Here is a 23,092-nt window from a genome sequence, read left to right as displayed (position 1 = left end):
ATTGTTGTCTTCCCATTCACAACCCATGCATGCATTTTGACTTCTCTGTGCAATCTCTCAATTCTGTTTTCTCTATAAAGTGCTGTTGCCTTGTGCAAGCATTATAAAAAGACCCGAAGATGTAGTTAAAATTCAAGAAACTCTGACAGCACCAGAAATTGAAGTCACTCATAAGTAGTTCATTACTCATGAATTTTCAATGGTACTGCATTACATACATTTAGGATTCAAAGGTCAGGCTACCATCAAGCCAAATAAAAAGGATCTGTGTGTTTTTTGCAAGAACCCAGGTTTACAAAGAAGCTACATCAACTTTTGGAATTGTTTGATGAGAAGTAATTCAGTTTTGTTTGTATAGAGATGCAGGAATTAGTGGCCATTGAGGCATATCACTGAGTCGGCTTTTCCATAACAGGTATGCATGCCAAAGTCATTTTTAGCATAACAGTAAATGGTATTAATGCAGAAGTTATGATTAAACAACATGTCAAAAAGCTAATATGTTTTCTTACAATAAATAATTTCTAGAACATGTACCTGTTGAAAAAATGAAAATTAAACAAAGTGAGAATGCTACATTAATAAATACTGTAAACGTCCTAATCCCAAATTCAGTCGCAGTGTTTTCACAGCTGTAATCATTTATAACGTGTTTGTGCCTGAAGCGAAGTTAAACACTCTGCATCATTCTTGCCAGAGGCCAGCATCTCACCACTTCACACAAATGCAGGAACTATTTATACAGTCAGCTAGAGGTGTTTAGTGTGCCCCACAAAGTTCGTATGTTCCCTTTGACAGTGTCACAGAAGGCCTGCTACTGATACGTGTAAACAAATACTCACAAATCTGTCCTGTTTTACATGTCTGGCATCACATTGAGTTGATCCTCACTGAGATGTTTAAGATCGCTAGAAGTGATAATGGGAAGCCTTCTGTCAAGGAGATCAGAAACACCGTCACATCACTGAAAGAAATACAGGCAATAAAACACAAGGCATTTATTTTTGTCTTGTCATTTTAGAATGTTCACGTTCTTACAAAGTCTAAACATGTGACAAAACACAGACAGTTCAAATATATGTGACTGCTGGTTCAAATATTCTTGTTTGAAGAACACTTCAGCTTTTTAGTAGTTACTGTATATAATATAAAATATAGTATAATGAAGAGGAATGAAGGGCAAATTGTCTGAACAGGACAGCATTAATGATCTATTTTTCATTTTCATATTATGTGACTCATAACATTAAACATAAAACCAGTTTTGAAGTACAAGCTGAATCATATAGCTAGTGTGGTGACGTGTTACTTAACACTGCTGCCTCAATTCTGTAGCCAACTGGGTTTAAACCCTAATCTAGTTGCCACACAGTGTTCTCCCCATGTCTGGGTTGGGTTTCTTTACTAGTACACCAGCAGTCCTCCCATATCACAAATTGGTTATTCAGCGACATTAAACTGAAGTATGAGTGTGTGTTCCTTGTTTAAATTGTATGCTTTCTCTTGAGATGGTTCCTAGTGTGCATCGAACTACAGACATATGGAATAAATTACCAAGTAATGGAGAATAGCATGTTAGGGGCCTTCAGATCTTGACTCGATGTTATTTTTTCTTAATGGAATGTTATTAAACTAAAATCGTGTAAGAAAATGCTGCTCTGGCCAAAGTGCTGCCTGACTCAATAGATTTGTCAACTCAACCCACAAACTAATATATTATTTCTCATATTGATTTTTGCTACTACTAGTTCTAATTACAAGTTTGTAAGAATGATAATGTGAAATAGAAAACATTGAACAAACACACAAACAAACATAGTAGAGCATTGTCCATTATTGTCTGTTAATTTTTTACTAAATCTTCTCCATTATTATAGCTTTATAGTTTTTTTATTTATAGTATTATTAGAGTTTTAGATATAACATAGTGTGCATAGTATACTACGTTTGATTTTTTTTGATCTCTTGGTAATAATTCAGCCTTCTTCAAGCTATAGAACATGGCCTGACCATACATTATAAAATCTGGGTTTTTAGACATCCCAGCTTTAAGACATCACTTCACATGTCATTATCACAGTTTTAAGACACTTGCCTCAGAAGTAACATTTGCAAACTTGCTGAACTGGGCCAGAAATGTCCCAACTTTCCAAAGTCTAATATTGTTAAAACTGTGCTGAATACAGATTATCTGACCAAACGACCTAATCATCACACCTATATGAGCTTGTTGGACATCCCATTCCAAAACCATTGGTGTTAATATGGACTTGACTTTCCTTTGTGGCTAAAACCATCTCCACTCTTCTGGGAAGGTTTTTCACAACATTTGGAATGTGTCTGTCAGTCAAAAGTGCATTTGTGAGGTCACGTACTGATATTGGATGAGAATGCCTGGCTTACAATCAGCATAAGAAATTTGGAAAACAAGAGGAAACCATTCAGTCCATCAAGCCCATTTGTTTAGCGAATAGCTAAACTGTCCAAATATGTAATTTTAGATTTTTCTTAAAGGTTGTTAAGGTTTGTGCTTCGACTACATTTCAGTAGCTTTCAGAGTCCCACAACTCTTTGAGTAAAGATATGCTTCCTACCTTCAGTTTTAATTGCACCTCTCCTTAATTTTCATTGAATGAGTACGCAATTCACCCTTAAGCCAAAAGAATGTTGCTGGATCTACTTTATCAGTGTGTTTGAGGATTCAAACTCCAGTTCATCCCAAAGATGTTCGAGGGTTAAGGTCAGGATTCTGTGCAGCCCACTTGAGTTCCTCCAAAACCATCAAACCATGTCCCAATCTGTTCCCACCAATTTGGAAGCACTTTAAAATTAATAGTAACCTTCACTGGAACCAATGTGTCTTTCCCAAACCTGAAAATCAGCCCCAGACCATTGTTCCTACTCCACCAAACTTATATTATAGCACTATTTCGTCCAGAAGGTAGTGTTCTTCTAGCATTCGCCAAACCCTGATTCACCCATTAGACTGCCAAATAGTCACTAGTCACATGAATTGTCACTATAGAGAATACATTTCCACTGTTCTGGAGTCAAATGAAAGCATCCTTACACCACTTTAGCCGACACTTGGTATTGATCTTGTTGTGATCTTACGCTTGTGTGCGGTTGCTCAACTATGGGAGCTCTTTTCATGAAGCTTTCAATGCACAGTTCTTGTGCTGATGTTGCTTCCAGAGGCAATTTGGACAGATAGAATTTAGAACTCTGTTGTGAGTGATGTAACAAAGGATTGGGATTCCATATAGGCAGGAACTTAAACACAAGACAAATGATGTAAACAAAAAAAAAAAAAACAAAACAATACAGTATATGGGGATTTTTAAGACTCAACAGCCAGTCAACATTTACATTTTCCACATTGCAAAAATTTTGGGTTAGCCCTTTCATTCCTTCATTAAAAACATTTTTCAATGCAGAGTCAGAGCCAACTGAAACCCAACCTCCATTTTGGAACCGTTCCCTAAAGGTTGACATCAGGAAAGGCATCCGGCCATAAAAATCATGCTGAAATCTCACTGAAATGACAAAATATATAAACACATCAACGCCACATTGAAGTGGGAAAAGATGAAGAGAAAGAAGAAGGAGAAGACACGCTATGTGTTTCAGTACTCAGCAGCTCCGATCTGTGAGTTTGCTTTATTTACTTCATCATGCCTGAGCTGTTCTTGCTCCTAGATACAGTACTTCCACTACACAATTATAACACTTACAGTTGACCAGGGCAGATCTAACAGAGCAGAAGTTTCACATACTGACTTGTGGCAAAGGTGGGATCTTATGACAGTACTACATTTAAAGTCATTGAGCTCATCATTACGACTCATTCTACTCCACTCTTTATCAACGGAGATCACCTGGTTTATGCACCTGTTAACACTCGGTATAGATGAGACCCCTGGACATTTGAAGGTGTGTCCACATATGTTTGGCCATAAAGTGTATATCAAGGGGCTACTATTTGTAGTTCTGGTCACCATGCTGCAAAACATACATAGCAATCCTAGAAGCTGTGCAGAAAAGAGCAGCATAGTTGAACCCTGGACAAAATGGCACGTCCTTTTCAGACAGGCTTGGAGAATTAATTCTCTTTAGTACTGAGCAGATAATTGTGTCATGTGGACACTTAATCCAGAACTTCAGAATTCTGTAATGTATTGATAAAATTGGTCCTATAGAAATCTTTAAGGACACTGGTAGAAATTATGGGGATGTGCTTTTGAAGCAGTTTTTCACTTAAGCAGTAGTGGGAATCAGGAATAAACTACTACAACACTTACAATAGTTGCAGGGGATACCTTGTCAGTTTTTAAAAATATCTGAATGAGACATTATGTAAATTTTCAGGAGGACTGAATGGTCTAATTTTTAACATTCCTTATTTTCTAATATTCTTATGTTCTTGAGACCTTTCAATTCCCACTCCATCTTTCTGGATGATTACCACTACTAAAGCTCTCTTAAGGTGTGATTGTATTTTTGTATTTTCAGCAAAGTTCTGAGTTTTCAGAGTGGGTCATCTTTTACATTCTGTGTGAACTATACTAAGAGAGATTGATTAGCATGTGCTGTACTAAAGCATATACAGGTGGAATCCCATTGTAACGAAATTCATTGGACCATAAAAATATTTTGTTAAAATGGAAATTTTGTTAAAACAAATATGAGGAAAATACATATACTTATTGTGACCAGGGTGCCGGCAATTTGCCATCTCTATCAGCAACGGAATCAGGACAGCTCCCCTTGTAAGTGGTACAGTTTCTCACTTTTTTTGTTCATTGCAAAGAAAAGTTTGAGAAGTGCAATGAAATTGAAACAGTACAGTATCCGCATATGACACAACTACTCACATGGATGCTCAGTGGAGCACTGACTCAGAATTCGGCTATAGGTGTATGATGTCAGACCTAAACTCTTGCTGAGCCTCACCCAGTCTGCCCAAGACCAGAAATTTTGCAACAGACTGACACTTTCTTTTGGTGTAACAAGAAAGAGATAGACAGTGGCAGTGTTCCTGAGATTTGGTGTGGAAAGTGTAGGCGTGGCATTACATCTTTTTGGCATTGCATTATCTATTCTGGGTGGCCATTTTTGATTGTAAAAACATTTGTTATACTGAAATGTACATTTTGTTGTAATTAAATCAGCTAAACCTTATGCTGTATGAAGGTTTGTCCTTGCCAACAACAAGTATCCGTTATTCTGAAAATTTTGTTACTTTTGTTTTCACTATAACAGGATTTGACCTGTATTCTAATTAAATGTACAATTACTTGCAGACACCTACTTGTACTGCCTTTTTATCCATAATCGTTCCATTTATATGCTTGTATTATTATTACTTATTATTTGACTGATGCCTTAGGGTGAGGAGATTTACAACATTCGAGATACAACTGGTTCCGTTTCTTTTGTTTTTCCAAGTGCAGGTGGAGTGACTTGCTAAGGGTCACACATTGTCAGCAGCAGGAGTTAAACCCACAACCTCAGGTTGGGTTAATCACTATGCCACACTGCCTGTCTGCACGTCAAAACTCAGGCTGTCCCCATCTAGTTAATTCATAAGACAGCCCCTAAAAAGGGTCTCTTGATCCTTCGTGTATTGAATCACTCAGTAAAGCGTCTCATCTTTAAACTTACCACCACATTAAAAGTTACAGTGTAATGCACCTTTTAACCAACGTCCCACAGCAATGGAGAAAACATTAGGATACAATCACATCTATCAGTGAATTCTCTTCATAGGTCTTGAAATTTGATCAGAGATTTAGGTCTTATTTTCTGAGACTGGCACTGTCTAACATTAACTGAATTCATTTTATTAATGTCTGTTTTTAGCTTCACTCGTTCAAATGGAAAAAAAAAAACCCTCTCCTATTCAGTGGCCATGACTTGTTTATCTGGCTCTGCCTTGAAACAAGAATGCTCATTTCATAATCTATTGTTTAAATGGAAAAATAACATTTGGCTGTAGGTACACATTTGATCAGATGCCAAAAGCAGCAAAGCTGCATGAGCTTGTTTTAGGACTTTTGATTTTGCCATCGAGGTGTTACACAGCACAAACTCCACCCTATGTGCCTTAAAGCAGATCAGACTATTTCAGTAACCTTTTACAGACCTAACACTTATAGTGCACAGTGCTTATTTTTATTGGGTAATTAGTAAAAGCCTACAATGTTAATGTTCAAGATTGTTTAATCAAGCCATGGCTGTTTTAGTGTTCACAAAAATATAGAGTGTTGATAAGGCTGCAAAAAGGCACCGACATGCAGCAATAAAAAACATAACATGTAACCTCTTCATAGCATGACATTTAAACCTTTTCAATCCAGTGAGGGAAGGAGAAACCACATATTATATGAGCACCATTATGTGCAACCCTGGATGGAATGCCATGCCAATTGCAGGGCACACCCTCACACACACACACACACACACACACACACACACACACAAACAAAAGTCAAAGTTGGAATTGTTATTAGACCTTAGTAAGCACATCTTTGGGAATGGGGGCTGAAAGTTAAGAGTGTCCAGAAGAAAACATACACAGGTAAGGGGAGAACATGCAAATTTCACATAGACAACTACAAGAAGGGTTACTGAACCTGAGGTGCTCGATCAGTACTGCAGCACAACTGAACAACTCTGCCACCCATTTTACATAATGTAATTCTCCAAATTATGGTAGTTTGCAAAAAGAGAAGAAGCAGAGAAAAATGCACAGTAAGCATCACGAGTGAGTCGTAGGGTGTGTCACATTATACAACTATTTGAACGTCTCCGGAAAAGTCCTGTAATGTAACTTGGCCTTAAGAGTATTGTCATCATTTACAAAGGTGGCTGCCATGATGTCACAGGCATTTTGCTACTTGCACACATGTGCTCTACAGTCATGTACGATCCTAGTGACAAAATGGTGGTGCCCATGAAAACAAAATCTCTAAGCGGCAGGACCCATTAAAAAATATAATAAAACATTGTCATGGTGACAATAAATTATTAAGGAAAACATTTAACTGTTTGTGCTATGCATACAGTTGCTACTATGGAGGAGTATTTTGGATAAAACTAAATAAATGAAAATGTAAAAACATAACGAAATGTGACTTGTACACATTTAGGCAAAACAGTTGACTTCACACTTACTCTGTAATATCCTTACAAAAATGGTACATGCGTACTAATTCTGACAAATGCAAAGCACAAAAGTAAACCTTAGATGAAGTTTAGTTTCACTTCTTTGTGTTTGGCTAATCTTTAACTGATGTTTCCATGGTTTGTTTATATTTTTTCATAATTTCAAAAGGTCATAACTACAAAAACATTTATTTCTATAGCACATTTTTGTACAATGTAACTGAGATTGCTTTGCAAGACGTCAAAGAAGTAGTCACATGCTAAGAAAATCAAATTAAAATCAGATAAGAAAAACAATGCATAATTAGTATACAAAAATAAATAGTATCAACTTACATCAGACAGATATATAATTAAGAGAAATACAGTCCTGGCGGCACCCAAACACCCAGATGTGGCTGTGTTTCTGGACTCCGAATTCCCTTGCCACCCTGTGGGTGTCCCAGATGGGTTCAGCCCTGAGGAATCACTGCCACCTGTCTTGTGGGGGGATAAACTGTTCTCTTCCATGGCACCTACAGCACATAAAGTTTACCTTAGGATATCATAGATTTTAAAAACATAGAGAAGAAATTTACTCAGGCTCATAAATTCTGTACTTTTGCAACTATTTTTTAATCACTGGAGAAATGTCTCCTTATCTGTCTTGTAAAGTTAGACTATATGTACGCAAGATGTTTGACAGACGTTCAGTCCATTAATCATGTTCGGTTAGTTAAGAGTTAGTTTGTCTCAGAATCTCATCCAGCTCATTTTTAAAAGGTTGTCAAGGTTTCTGCTTCAACTATATAACTTGGCACCTTGTTCCAGACTAGCATTACCTTCTTTTGCCTATATGTAGTCTTTTTTTACTTGTCTATGTTAAACTTCATTTTACAAGTGTCCACTGAGGTCTTTCCAAATTGTTTTTACTGCATCTTTGGTGACTTCTATCCCTGCACCAGTTTTGGTGTAGTTTACTAAATCATTTATAGCCTATAATAGCTGTGGTACCCGTCTAATATGGAGTGAAATCTAAGTAATCAATGTACAATGTTAAGGTTTGCGGTGCACCATCTATTGGAATGTACCTTGTACTGCATGTAGTAGTGAAATGCATTGCATCTGTCATTTCAGCAGATGGCGCATCACAAACATGTGTAGTAATAAATGTGTTTAGGTGATGCACCATCTGTGGGAGTGACAAAAGCACTGCGTTGGTCTCTATTATATGCCATTTGGTACGGAATTCATAAATACAGTGCTAATGTTTGTAATGTGCCATCTGATGGAAAGTATTTTGTAATGCCGGTAGTAATAGAATGCATTGCATTTGTCATTCAAACAGATGATGTATCACAAGCATTTGTAGTAATAAATGTTTGTGTTGCACCATCTGTTTGAATGACAAATGCAATGTACTTTATTGTTACAAATGTTTGTAATGTGCCATCTTTTGGAATGACAGAGGCATAACAATTGGAAAGACACATAAATCCGCAGAGACTTGTTCTTTTTTTAGGCTATCAATATAAATTAGTAAAGAGTAATGGCCCAAGTACATATTCCTGAGATATGCTGCTAAAGATTTTGTATACAACTATTCCTCTCTTATTTGTACTGGAAATCCAATTTTGTACATGACCTCTGATGCTAACTGCTCCTAACTTCAGAACTAATCTCCAGTGTAGGACTGTATCAAAGGCTTTTAATCCTCTATTCAGAAATACATGCTGGCTGTTATTTGCTGGCACCCTGCCTGGGGTTTGTTTCCTGCCTTGCACCCTGTGTTGGCTGGGATTGGCTCCAGCAGACCCCCATGACCCTTTAGTTAGGATATAGCGGGTTGGATAATGGATGGATGGATGGATGGATGTTATTTAGTCAATTATTTTCATACAAACAGGCTGTCAGTTTATGCGTGATGATAGCTTTCATAATTTTGATTAGGATAGAAGAAAGATTTACCAGATTACAATCATTTTATTTCCCTTCTCATGCACTGGAGTCACTCATGCAACTTTTTCAGTCACTGTTGCCATCAAGTAATTGCTGGAATTTGCTTAGTAAAGGTTTATAAATAACAGGTTTCATTTGTTTCAGTGCAACTGGTAAAACCCCATCGGGGCCTGGGTTTTTTTTTAGTCTTCAAAGGATTGACAGCCGAATGCATATCTGACCCTTCTATTTTAAAACCTGTATATTTGGAGCTTGTTTAGACTTCTGCTTGGGTTACTTATTTCTACCTTAAGGTGTTATATTTCTTTAATTCACCAGGTATTTGTGCTCATTTTAGATCATTTTTTTCTTCTCTGTATCTCTCTTTTGCTGCTTTTTCTTATCAGAGTGGTCCTGGAAGTATTGTTCGGTTTGTTTTATCATCAAGATCAGTTCTTTTTTCATTTTCTCTTTCAGTATTTTACCCTTACAAATGCTTCTTTTGACCTCTTTCTGCCTTTTCTGGTGTTTCTCTTGCTATTCTTCTATGACCTCTGGTATCAACAAGGCATTTTGAGTGAACTGCTGCTGGCTTGATATTTTGCCTTTTTCAGACCATTCTCTGTAATCCCTAGAGATGGTTGTGTGTGAAAATCGCAGTAGATTATTAGTTTCTGAAACTAACCAACAACCATGCCACGTTCAAAGTCACTTCAGTCACCTACTTCCCCATTCTGATGCTCAGTTTGAACTTCAGTAAGTCGTTTTGACAATGTCTTTATCCCTAAATGCATTGAGTTGCTGCCTTGTAATCGGCTTATTAGATATTTGTGCTAAACAAGCTGCTGAACATGTGTATCTAATAAAGTGGCCGGAGGTGCGCCAGACTTAGGTAGAGTGCAGTGGCAGTGCCAACACTAATGGAGCACTTACAGTGGTAAGCATCCAGTATGGGCGAAAGCTTGGCTGTTATGTGAGCATTGACCTGTCTCATCATAATGGCCTTCCAATTTATTATCTCATCTCATGAAACTGCTTTAACTGATGAAAGTTGGTTTGGCAGCAGTCCAAGCAGGTCAACGTAAGCCTCATTAGTCAAAAAAACCTTTTAGTGGGCCCAAAATCCTGAGCACTGTGCCTGGGTTCAGCTTCTGAGGCTCATTTGGTTACATTTTTGGGAGGGCCTCTGGGTCTGGGCCTGACAGGCCAGTTCAGAGATACATCTTTGGGCATAAGAAATGACGCAAACAAGATGAGAATCATTTTAAATGTTTACTTCACTTACATTTACTACATCCTTCAACATAAATGCTTTCATTGCTATTGAGTGTAGACCACCAATGATTTCTAGTAGTTATTTTTTATGCAAAGAATGCCTGATAACAAGAACGATGTTTCGAATGGACTGGTCATAATTATTGGACTCATGCTAACACACTGAACCAATTTTGTTAATAGAGTACCTCCCCACCATCTTCTTTTGATGGCCAGTCCACCCACCCCATCTTTATCTCATCAACAACTTCCAAATGGTATAGTCAGTGATGAATCCACCTCTCACTATCAGGATGGGTTGTCCATAACTGACTACCAATTTAAGGAGACAACTGAGGAGGCTACATACAGGAAAAACATAGTGTTGGATGGAGTCCTTGAGTACCTAAGGCTTGTGCTGACCAAATTTGTGGTATCCTTTCATACCTGCTTAGGCTGCCAGTCTTGACAGTGGCACTGCTGTGGAAAATATCCTGCATTGTTCCAACTCCAAAGAATGCAGACACCTTTTCACCTAATGGCTGCAATGTCCCATTTGTCACACATCATGAAGACTATCTGATCCTGGACTATACTACACCTCTTGGACCCACTGCAGCTTGTCTGAGAGAAAGACTGGAGTGGAAAATATAATTAACTATCTGGTTTACAAGGCTAATTCTCTCCTGGACAAAGCTGGCAGCACTGTGAGAATTATGATTTTTTGATTTTTCCAGTGCCTTCAATACCATTCAGCCATCCTTGTTAAGGGGTAAACTCAGCGCTATGTAGGTAGATGAACCTATGATGTTCTGAAATGGACTATCTGTCAGGGAAAAGGCAGTTTGCGAGATTCAAGGGCTTTGTTTCTGATATGGATGTGAGCAACACTGGAACACCACAATGAACAGCCCTGTCTGGTATCCTCTTCACTCTTTACTCCTCGATCTATAAATATAACACCAGAAATTCCTCAGTGATTCTGGACAACTTGGGATTTATTGATAATGGGGATGAGACAGAATGTTGGAGTCAGGTGGATAAGTGTGTTTCCTGGTGCAAAGAAAATGATCTGCAATTCAACAGCACCACAACAAAGGAAATGGTGTTTGACTTTTGCTGCACCATAGAGTCTCTATGTCTGATCACTGTTCAGGGTGAGGACATGGAGGTGGTGCACTGCTACAAGTATGCGGGGGTCCAAGTAGATGCATTCGTCTCTAAAAGGTTTGGATCTGTGTCACATACAAGTGAAAAAAATCAAAATTGAGATGCAAGGTGAACATTGTTTGGGCAGTGTGTTCTTGATATTTGTTTTAGAGATGTTCCTTGTAAGATTCTTTGTGTTCTAAATATAGTAATTTAGATTTTCTTTTACTATTTCTATGTTGTGGCCATAATTTGTACACACAATGAATATGTGTAATTTTCAGGACAGGGCAGATCATGCATACTGAGAGCTTGTTTAGCGTTTATTGAGCTCCATAATTTTAGCTTCATACATTCATATTCCATTTAAATTGTTTCACATACTTACTTAGCCCTTTTGTTGTGATTACTTCAGTTAGGTAGGTGTAGTTTTGTAAGGTGGCTGGTAGGCTATTCTTTAATAACCCAGCAACATCTATCAGCCCCTCTATTTTCCAAATCTACTCAATCCAAATTTAGCATCATAGGGAACTGACACCTTCCCAGGAGCATTTGTTGTATGGCACATAAAGCCTGGAGGGGCAGCGCGATTGTTTGCAATGTGTCATGTCTGCATCAGGGAAGAAGAACCAATGTTACATGCCAAAGAATTCAGTCATGCTAGTACTGGTCTCTTTATACATGTACTTTTTTTAGATAACAAATGTTTTACTTTGTTTCCAGTGCTATGCACTGAAAAAATGAACACACGACTAAATCTGTTTCATCCATTTTGCACTGAATGACCCTTCTTAAGCTTATCTGCTTGCAGCATTAACAATTTAGGAGCCAACCTACTAACCGTGGATAGAAGAGCAATGCCTGTGTTCAAGCATACACAAATGTACACACTCTACTTAGTTTAGGGTATTTACAGTAAACAGAAATGCTGAAAGTATAGTTTTTGGACTAGTTTAGGAAACTGAAGCCTTCATAGAAAAAACTCCATCACTGCACGCCAGTATAAGATCCAACTCGGGTCCCCAACACTGCAATGCAACTAAGTAACTGTAATACCTTATTGGGTAGAATTTTGGAAGAAAAAAATGAGCACTTTAAAGTCTTTAATTCAAATATTAACATATCTCATCCATTTTATAAGCTGTCATGTGCATGCGCTTAAGAGCCCTAGAGAATGTAATTACCCTCCAAGCCAGGGGTTGGCACTGTTTTCTGATCCTTGCTCCCTTTCTCCCTCTGTTGACTAGGGTAATTGACAGCCCTTCTATCAATGATGTCATCTCCGGTGTCTGTCCTCCTGGACCGACTCCTTCCTACCATTTTCCTTCATAATCTGGAAAACTACCTACTCATGTCTGTAAAGACATCTCCGCAACTAATTCTGTGTTTATTTACACAAAAATGCTGTCAAGTTATAGGGGGCTACCAATGTGGAACTCCAACGCTTTTTCTATGTTCATTGTGTTATTTTACAAAGCCTACATTGTTATTGCTGGGTCATGGGTATTTGCAGTTTATCTCGACAAAAAACATGCCACACCCTTCACCATTTGTGCATGCATTGCATAACGCTTTAACAGAGACACCCAGCCACTTAAACAGTGTGGAACCGTAGGTGGTGCTCTCAAACTGCTTGAGAGTCCAAAATAACAATTCAGTTAGTATAAAAGAGAGAGATAGGTAAACAAAGTGAACAAACAATTACGCTATTACAGTACATGAAAGGGAAAAACAGTAGCTTCTCTAGGCCCAGCCAGGCCCGCACCTAGGAAATTCTGGGCCCCAGGCAGCTGACAGAGTTCGGGCCCTTTTCGTGTTTCAAATATATGCGTATATTTTAAAACGCCACTTAAACGCCCCCCCCAGGTGCGGGCCTGGCCCAGCTAAACAGATCTCCCTTCATGGCATTTAGGAAGGCTGCCCACTTACCCAACAAAAGTAGCAGTAATCTCGTCATATGTACATACAGAGCTTCATTTTATTTAACAAAAGACACAAATCAGCTTCCCTGTTATATTCCTTACCCACGTTCCCATACCACAGGAATGTCTGCTGAATTTTAAACTCCTTATCTTGTCCTGTGCCACCAGTAACTAATGGTGGAGACCAGCCAAAGCAATGTCAACATGATTCCCTGGTTAGCCTACTCTCAGTATCACTTCTAACTCTATCCATCTCAATCTTTATCTCCTCTTCCTGTCTCTCTGTCTCTCAGTTCACACCTCCCTTTCCCCATTAGTTGATTCTTTGTCAATAACTTGCTTCTCAAGACTGAGAACACAACACTGATGATCAGAAGCGACTTTTAAAGTTCCTTATGAGATCACTCCTAGCTCAGAACCATTTGCAGTGTCAGGGCTAACCTGGAGAACTCCCATAGCTTCTTTTGGCAGCCCCAGGTGCCCTTGCAGTCCCGATCTTCAGTAAATATTAAACATGGCAGAGTTTGATGACATAAAGCACAAGGCCATAAATAAGGGAACATGCCTCCCTGCTTCCAAGCAATTGCTGTTTAAAAATTAGCACAACTTGACAGGACATAGTAAACTTGGGGTCCTTTCTGGGAAAAGGTTCAACAAGGATCATGTACAGCCAGAAACATGGCATACTTTATACTTGGCTAATTCAGAACAATTTGTGCATCTTTATGTGGAAATTAGAGTTCCCAAAACCCCCAGGAGGAAAATTTGCCAATCCCATCCAGAATAAGCAGGTCAGGGTGCCAAGTGAACTTCCTATGAGTATGTCGTAACATGGCCATGGCCCTATCATGCTGTCTATTATTAATACACTGTAATAAATTGTATTTGGTAAACTTGTAGTACTCACACACAGTCAAATCAGAAGAGTGCTGCAAAGCAATCATTGAATCAGAATGTACTTGACAGAGCTAAAGGGTTAATGGAAAAATAAATAAAAACCAAAAGCACCACCTTGATTCATGTGACAAGTAGATTTTATAGTCTAAAACAAGTGTTCATTCTTGCAAGGACTAAATTGTGACTGGAGGGGTCAGACAATTTATAAAAAGTAAACACACTTTTATCAGCTCCAGTTAATAATTAATGATGCATTTTAAAAACTTAGGCATCACAGCATGGGATCAGAGGAGAAAAGCGGCTGCACACTAAGGGCACTGGGTACTCTAACCATCAGCTCTGTTTACATATGTCAGAACAATCGTAGAACTCACAATCTATGGATTCCATCAGCACAAATGTATGTTTACTGTTTGACAACACTTTATTGCACAAGTGTGCAACATTTGTTTTTCTGTTATAGGTTTAGGGTGGTCGTGTTGTTGATGGAGTTGTTCACAAATGGGCTGGCATGAAAACACTGATAATGATATTGTTACAGCAAAGCACTCATGGTGAAAAGATTTAAAGGACTAGTCAATGGTGTAGTTTACCTTTTATGAAGAGCCACTTCCATTGTCGAGATTTTATATCCTGCAAAAACATCAATTGCTCTGTTTGGTGTGTTGGAAAATAAAAGTCATAACACAGAAAAAATACTTATGTTGTACGCTTTTTGTCTGCTAAAACGTTTCATTAATCATTTAAAAATGATAGATCTAAATTAAACACACATTTACATTATTTCATTATATCCCCAGCAATGAAAAAAATTGGAAACAAATTTCTGGCTCAGGAAATGACAAACAATAGTGATCTTGATCTGGTAGAAATTAAGTGTACAAGCAAATTAATAAAATACATTACTAAAAACCTGGTAAAGAATGTTTACTTAGTGCATATCAACTGCTATCCAAATATAGGTTATTGTGAAATATTAAATTGAAGACACTATAGCAACAAGACCAATTCATTTAAAAACACCAAAACATTAAGTAGATATAGCAGCATTCATATAGTTTTAAAGACAGTCTGTCAGTATTAGCAGTTTTTGTATTAAAAACATATATATTCTTTGCAAATCATTTAGCCACTTCTGGTTCCTGATACACATGTTCACATTTTTCTTGTTGCGTCCACATATTTCAGTAGGCATCTTGCAATATAGAATTCCTTCTTCCGACTGTTTTGCAGTTTCTGAGGTGTTTTGCAGTTCACTGTTGTCTGTGGTTTAGGAGGTCTGCCTTGGCATCTGATTTCTAAGTTTTATATCTACCAAATGAAGTTTGTGCCTTCCCATAACAAGCTCTAACTATGCCCTAATCATGTTTTTCATTTGACATGTTTTTTTGGTGGGGCCATGCCTTTCATTCGGTTTACATACTACAGTTCTTTAGACTATCCGATGGATAGACACAAGTGTAGCTGACAAAGCATGAGCTGCTATGGTGCCATCTGTATTTGTCTTTGATCTGAAATGAATCACACATTAGCTGATGTTCTTCAACTATTTAATCAGAATAAAGGCAACCACAGGAATGCAAGCACTGGTGTTAGCAAGAACTATTACTACAAAATCTGTAGAATTGACATGATGGTAAACATTTTTGCGTCCACTAAAGTGTAGGGAAAGGAAAGAATGTGATAATAAATAAATGAAAACATGGCCTAAAAGATGAAAAATGTCTGAAGTGGAAGTCTTGAGACACTGTGACCCTAGAGAAAGTGAGTATCACATCCCTGATTGACAACATTCCTACATCCATTCTGCAGCAGAAGACTTAGGGACGCGAGTCACAACTTCCCTATTATTATTTGTTGTTTCTTGAATTCTTTATGGACTAATTTAGCATTTATTTAGTATTCTTTGCGTCTTTATAGAGGTTTTGGAACAACAAGGCTGATTAGGTGCAAAAAAAAACAACCCTTGAATTATTTATCTTATTGCAACACTATTTGATTTTATGTACATGACACCACTTTCAGCTTGCGCTTGCACATTGTTTCTAGCTATGTTGCTATGCAGGGCAACCACAGGTCGTGACCCTGAATGTCACTCTAGTCAGGGTTTAAAATCAGGGTCACTCTCTTTCTGGTTATCCAAGATTGTGGAGAGAAACTTAAAACTTTGTGAGTAGTTGCATTATTTATTCAGCATTTGATAAGCTTATATAATGATGTTTTGATGGGTAATGTCATGCTTTCGCATTTGAAGAAATCAAACTCACAGATCTTACAGGTGCTATTGAAGAGGTACTTATTCATTTTGAAATTAGAGAAAGAGAAGTTCTGCTTAGATGAAAAAAGCTGAAATCAGAAAAAAAAACTGCACCAGACAAAGTTCTTAAGAAGGACACTTAGTACTTATAATCCTCTGATGCAAAGAAATAGGATGTAGGTTTGTGGGTATTTTTCAGTATTAAAGAAAATGAAAAGACCAGTGTGCAATATTATTATGACTGCAGGATATGAAGAAATTATCTATGGTAGGACATGCAAAAATATATCTACAGTATATAGGCATCATGTGTTATGTATTGCAGTTACAATTAGCCATGGTTCATAGTAGTTGTCCTGTTAATTACATGATTGATTTGTTATTAAACATGAAGCTGGCCCTGCGGGAGGGAAGGAAGTTAGTTAAACTGCAGGATCCATGCCAAAAACAAGAGAGGGTTGCATGCTCGGATACATGAGAGAGTCCACAATAGCTGAAGAAGGTAAAGAAAGAGATGTTCAGGTAGATTTGATTACTTTGCACATATTCAGTTCAAAGGTATTGGTCTGTGTTTCTGCTATCACCTCCAACAATCCCCAGGACAGTGTGTGTTGTTGATGTGATAAAAGTGAATGGAACGTGTGGCCTTAACTAGCAAGAGTACAAAGCTAAGGCTTCCTACAGGTATATTCTACAGGATAACACTCTTGACCATGGCAACATGTTGCTCCTCAGTAACTATGACACCTGCTTACACAGACGTCTACACAAGGAGTCAGTCTATTTAAGTGTTGTGTATCTCTTTTCTTTTGTTGGCAGTTATTGTGGTGACTAATTAACAATGTCCCCCCACCCTCTGAAAGGGAGTGGATTGGTCTATACCATGCCACTCCTGGGCTGAAAGACCACCCCATTTCACCCCTGTTCTGTAAGGTTTATTTTTCTACATCTTCTTTTAACAAGAGTTAACCAGAACTTGGAACTTTACTTGCCTTGCCACAGATCCTTTTTTTTTTTCAAGATAAGCTGCCGCCTTGAGTTAAACTTTGAAAACACAACTTCTGTGACTTTGTTTGTTATGCCAATACATGTTCTGGTGTAGCTTTCTTTGGATCTTGTACTTTATTTTCATTGTCTTGACAAAACACATTGTCTTGTATTATGTGATAGATAGTAGGACTTTAGAGACTTTCAAAACCATTTTAGAAGAATTAAGTGGAGAGGGCTGACAAGCTGTGCTGGGCTGAATGGCCTAAATTATTCTAATGTTCGAATATGTTGTGTTTTATACTGAGCATGTATCTGCGGTACATGATCTTTAGCTAAAAGACCTAAACCAGAGCAGTGATAAAAATAAAAGTTTACCATAACCTGTGCAGTATGACTTTCACTTATCATCTTGACATCACAGTTCTCATAACCATTGAAGAGAAATGCTTTAGTTTTGCCTTTGCATGACCTCAGCATATCCAGTCAACTTCTTCTATTAATTTCAAATATAAAATCTACAAAATCACCAACAAGTTAAAACAGAAAAAGTTTATGAAGAAAGTTTTGAGATAAAAGTGCATTCAGTCACACCTGGCGGGAAGGATGATTTGAGGGTCTAAGATGGCATCTGTTGTTTGCTGTGTACTTGGCTTCACTTGATTTCCAGTGAGTACTCAGTAATTGCTAAGTGTGATGACTCTCTGAAATGATACATGGAAAATGGAGCGGCCATTTTTATTACAGAAGCTGTGCTACCTTGGGGATCAGTTTGAGTGAAGATATATCCATCCATCCTCTTTTGCTTATCCGAGATCGGGTGGCGGGGGCAGCAGCTTGAGTAAAGATGCCCAGACTTCTGTCTCCTCAGCCACTTCTGGGGGAATCCCGAGGCGTTCCCAGGCCAGCCGGGAGACATAGTCCCTGCAGCGTGCCCTGGGTCTTGATCCTGATCAGATGCCCGAGCCACCTTATCTGACTCCTCTTGATGCGGAGGAGCAGCGGCTCTACTCTGAGCCCCTCCTGGATGAAAGAGGTTCTCAGCCATCTTTAAGGGAAAACCCAGACACCCTGCGGCGGAAACTCATTTCAGCTGCTTGTATTTGCAATCTCGTTCTTTCTGTCACTACCCATAGCTCATGACCATCAGTGAGTGTAGGAACATAGATCGACTGGTAAATTGAGAACTTTGCCTTTCGGCTCAGCTCCTTTTTCACCACGACAGACCAATACAGAGCCCACATCACTGCGGACGCCACACTGATCCACCTGTCGATCTCATGCTCCATTCTTCCCTCACTCGTGAACAAGACCCCGAGATACTTGAACTCCTCCACTTGGGGCAGGATCTCGCTCCCACCCCTGAGAGGGCACTCCACCCTTTTCCGGCTGAGGACCATGGTCTCAGATATGGAGGTGCTGATTCCCATCCGAGGAACACTCAGCTGTGAACCGATCCAGAGAGAGCTGAAGATCACGGCCTGATGAAGCAAACAGGACAACATCATCTGCAAAAATCAGAATCTAAATTCTGTTCTAAATTTAACATACCAACTAGAGCTAAATGAGCAGTTTTGCAGGAGTTATTTTGATCTACGGTAGTAAAGCTGGATCTGTATTTTCTAACAACAGTCTGAATTTGTATGCAAATTTAAAACTTTGATATCTGGGACCTTATAATTACTTGGATGATCAAAATGGCCAGGGTTGCCTAGCTATGACTGTATTTTAGTTGCTTATGCATATCTGCAATCTCGTGGAAACAGCATGGCTAAGTTATACAATGTATGAAAAGTCCAAAATGACCATAACTTGCTAGCCTAGAAGAGACTCACGTCACTATAAAAGTTCTAGAATATACAAAAATGCCTTAGGAATGAGATAGAGCTGTCTAAAATCTGGTTTGAAAGTCAATCCCAAACCGTAATCTTTTAAAATTGAAAGATTTATAAACAAAAACAGAAAATAAGGCAAAGATGTTCAAAAGAACAAAACAATACAAATCCCAATACACAATTCATAGGCAGAATAAAAAAAAAAGAAAAAAACAAAATCACAAAAATACAGTTAATTCAAAGAAGTAGTGATACTGACAGTTTAACAGAACAAGATGCAGAAGACAGAAAGAAATGGAAGAAGATAATCCACTGTGGCAACCCCTAACGGGAGCAGCCAAAATAAGAAGAAATGATACTGAAACTGCTGAGTCTCTATTTCCTGGCAGCGTATAAAATCAGAAGGAGGACCCAGCAGCAATGACATCAGGGTAGCCCCGCCTCCTGGGGCACCACCCACAAAATAAATATATAGAATGGCAGCACATTTAAAATTAGAAGACACAATTACTACATCTTAGAAAAAACAGCATATATTACATATTAACACGAAAAACAATCCTCAAAAATGACGATTAAACAACAAATAAATACAAGCCAAGGAAAAACCCCAGCCGTAACATAAGATAAAGTATTCAGTTCCTGTGCTGTGGAAGTTTGAAGTTTAAAAACACAGTTGCCTTACAATTGTCTTCCACAGGTTAATAATTAAAATTACTGACACTTTTTGTGGATAAAAACCCATCAGTTAAAGGATTGCTGGTTAGAATGTGAATCTAAAGAATATTTGTGAAAATGAATACTAAAGAACATTCCAAAGAAGTCAGAGATACATGAACACAAATGCATAGATAAGGAAAAAACATGTATTTGGATGACCCAGAGGATACTGTTAGCTGAGTTATTAAGAAGTAAAAGCTACATCAAACCCAGACACTGCCCCAAAAATGTTTTCTCTTAAAATCCTTTAAACAAACAAGAAAGAGACCTGTGAGAGAAACTGTAGACCAACAAGCACTCTGGAGGAGCTACAGAGTTCAGTAACCGAGACTGGAGGAAAGGTGCAGCGGTCAACCACATCAAGAGCTCTACATAACAATGGTCTGTGGTATCAATAAAGCCATTACCCAAAAGAGTCACGTGAAAGTATGTCTTTAGTTTGCCAAAAAACCTTGAGAGTGACTCTGTAGCAGTGTGGGGAAAAGGTTTTGAGGTCAAGTGAGATCAAAAAAGATACATCAAAGTTAGGATTTTTTCTTTTTTTGACAAAAGCTTTCTTATGTTTACCAGTAAAGGAATTTTAGCACAATTCAGCTGCGAATGAACCTTACCTATTGCATCTCAATCACTAACCCAAAAAATTAACAAGAATGATAAAATACTGTATGTTTCTTCAAAAGTCTGTGAATTTTCTTTTAACATCATTAAACTACCTTACTTGCCTTGAATGAGCTAGAAGATTTGCCTGAGACCTCAAATATAAGGCATCTGGACAGCATGAACTTTATTTTATGAAAACATTTGAAAGACAGACCCCATAGTATCTTGGTCAACCAAATTCACTTGTAAAAATGATTTTTTCAAATGCTGAATTCTTAATGGAAAGATACAATAATGGACTGTAACTCTTCAAAGGTGATGCCTGATGAGCATAGGCACAATGGCTGTGCTTCCTGTTTGTAAAACTGATACTGATGCCAGTGTTACTCTCTTTCCACGTGATAAAGATGACATTCTGGAAATCCTGTAGATGGAATGTCTAGATTGCTGTGAGGCACGCCCTGCTAATTCTCTTTAAGTGTACCGTAAGGTAAGGTATGAAACATTTTCAACGCTTAATCCATAAGCTTGATATTAATTTTGGTGATATAATCATCTCCAAACTTTTGGCAATGAGCAAACACTGTCAAGAGTTAATTTCTTTATTGATGTCAACCTTTGGGGCACAATATCTGCACAATTTGCAGCACCGTCCATGTTTTTATTTTTATTTTTTTGGAATTTGCTCTTTTCTCTGGATTGAGCATCTTATGTCTTGTAGATTAAGATGGATGTCTTCTTGACATTGGGTACAAATTTGACCTCCTCGTGAGTTTTCATAAAGAAGTCAACAGTGGTTGGGAGTTGTGCTAGAATTATCACCAGTAGACTGAATATCAGTGGTCTTAGGTTTGAATTCAGTTGTCATTTTTGTTGAAGATATTGCAAAAATCATGTTCCTTCATCACCTGATCACAGGCTTTATGTGATTTTTTATCATATTTTTTATTGTATTTCTTTAATATTATGTGTCCTTTCAGTTAAATGTCTATGTGTATTCTTTATTCTTAGTTTTTGTTAATCTCTTTTGTTCATTTAAATGTTTCTCCCCTTATGTCTGTTAATAATGTAATTAAATGCTCAAATGTTTTGGATGATGGAGTGAGACCCTTAAGCAAACTACAAACGGATGCTGTGATTAGACGACTCAACAAGCACTTGAGACCTATATATAGGTGTAGACCTCAGTTATACCTTTGCACGGACAGTGGATCCTTTCCTTTTGTTCATCTGCTCCCTTAGCTATTCTTTGTATTTTTTTGTTTGTGGTCTGTTAACCTTTTCAGCTTGTCATTTTGGAGTTTTGCCTTTTGGCGTGCTCTGATTATTTAAGATTATGGCTTTAGATTTGTTTTTATTAATTAGTTTTTGCTTTGGTAATGCTTATTTCTTTTTATATTTTGAAATTTTGTTATTTTTGGGTATTTTTAGACTTGATTTTGACTTTTACTTTTGGGTTTTTGTTTTGAATTTTGTTTTTTTTTTGGTTCCTTATTGGTTTTTTTCTTAATCTTTTGCTTGTTACTCAACAGTCCATGCTACCCAAATCAATGGTTTTCAAATGGGGGGCTATGGCTCGAGTGAGGTTGACAGTATTAAAATAAAATTGATTCCAATTTTAAAGATTATCTTTAAATTTCTTGTTTTTTTAAATAGGTGCCTAGGTAACTGAAAATGTTCTTCAAGTGTCAGTATACTGCTGCTTGATTATGTGAATTTCCCCTTGGGATTAATAAAGTATCTATCTATCTATCTATCTATCTATCTAAAAGTAACTGCATATCAATGCAGCTTTACATGATAACAGCGGTTAGTATACAAGCAGCTGTCTGGTGGCAAGTGAGGAAAAGTGGGGCTTAAAAGGACTGTTGGTTACACAGAGGTTGAACGGAACTCAAGTATCCACTTTCAGCTGTGGTTCACCCTGTGGTGGGTGCAGGAATGTGATATCAGCACATGCTTCCAACCTCCTCCTCCTCCATATCATGGTTGTCCTGCAGCATTACTCCATTTGTCTATCCCTCCTCCATTCTCATCTTCTGTGTCCATCAGACACATCAAATTGAGGTCTTCCACCGCCACTGAGATGGATAGATTTTTGCAACAGAGAAGGTCTCATGGGAGTGCGGTCTTACTCAGCCCCCCACTGACACAAGCAGGCTGCACAGCTTGTCCGGTTTTCTCTCTCTCTTAAGTCTTTTCCTCTTGTGTTACAAGATTTTTAGTTTTGGTGAACGTATATGTACAGTACCATCATTTTAAAGAACAGTTATAGAAATTAAAGAAAAAGGTTGAGTAATATACAATAAAGAACAAAAGTAAATGTTAACAATTATTAATAATAAAACACATGCATTTAATATTGCCTTTAGTATTATTAACTGTTT

Source organism: Polypterus senegalus, chromosome 8 (genome assembly GCF_016835505.1).
Source record: "Polypterus senegalus isolate Bchr_013 chromosome 8, ASM1683550v1, whole genome shotgun sequence".
NCBI classification, from domain to species: domain Eukaryota; kingdom Metazoa; phylum Chordata; class Cladistia; order Polypteriformes; family Polypteridae; genus Polypterus; species Polypterus senegalus.
This window is presented reverse-complemented; position numbering follows the sequence as displayed.